Below are 1,050 nucleotides of genomic sequence, written 5' to 3'. Positions count from 1 at the left end.
TGTGTGTGTGTGTGTGTGTGTGTGTGTGTGTGTGTGTAAGGTAATTACCATTCAAGCACACACATTTTTAAAAGTATTTGGTGTGCATTTAATTGCTTGCATAAAGAACATATAATCCAGGTATCTAGTTTTTAGTTGTTGTTACAATCAGTTTTTGTTTTGTTTATCCTACAGAATGTCACTTACAATATGCCTGTTTATTATTGTTGAATACAAAGTTCTTCATTGATGAGTCTCATACATTAAAAAGAAGATAAAAAGTCATAAAGTGGCTTCATGTAGAGTAGTATATCAGTCAGCTTGGGCTGCCATAGACTGGGTAGCTTAAACAGAAGTTAATTTTCTCATACTTCTGGAGACTAGAAGTCCAAAACCAAGATTCCAGTCTACTTGATTTCTTGCGAAGGCTCTTCTCCTGGTTTGCAGATGGCCACCTTCTCCATACGTCCTTACATGACCTTTCCTTTATGCATGTGGGCAGAGGTGGTGGCTGGGTGACAGTAGGCAAGTACAAGTACTTCCTAGAGTCTCTTCTTATAAAGACACTAATCCTATTGGATCAGTGCCTTACTCTTATGACCTCTTCTAACCTGAGTTACTTCTTTAGAATTCCTCCCTCCAAGTATAGAGAAACTTTATAGGTTGATGGGTCAGAATTTCAACATATGAACTTTGGGGGAGTAGGGGAGGACAGAAATATTCAGTTCATAACAAGTAGTACAGTGCTATTTAAATGTAAACTTAGATTAGTAAAAACATATATTATAAGCTCTGGACAACATAAAAATATGTTTTACGTTAAAAATATGGCTTAAGAAGTAAAATTGATAGGTTAAGAGAAGAGATAAAATAGAGTCATATAAAATGATCAGCTAAAACTTAAACACTGAATGGAAGTAAGAGAAACAAGAACAAGCACAGCCGGGCTCGGTGGCTCAGCCTGTAATCCCACGCCTTTGGGAGGCTGAGGTGAGTGGATTGCCTGAGAGAGCGGGTTCGAGACCTGCCTGGGCAGCGAGACCTCATCTCTACAATAAATCAAAAAAATCA

The sequence above is a fragment of the Carlito syrichta genome, unplaced genomic scaffold (genome assembly GCF_000164805.1).
Source record: "Carlito syrichta isolate Samal-C Ts95f unplaced genomic scaffold, Tarsius_syrichta-2.0.1 Scaffold233536, whole genome shotgun sequence".
Lineage (NCBI taxonomy): Eukaryota > Metazoa > Chordata > Mammalia > Primates > Tarsiidae > Carlito > Carlito syrichta.
This window is presented reverse-complemented; position numbering follows the sequence as displayed.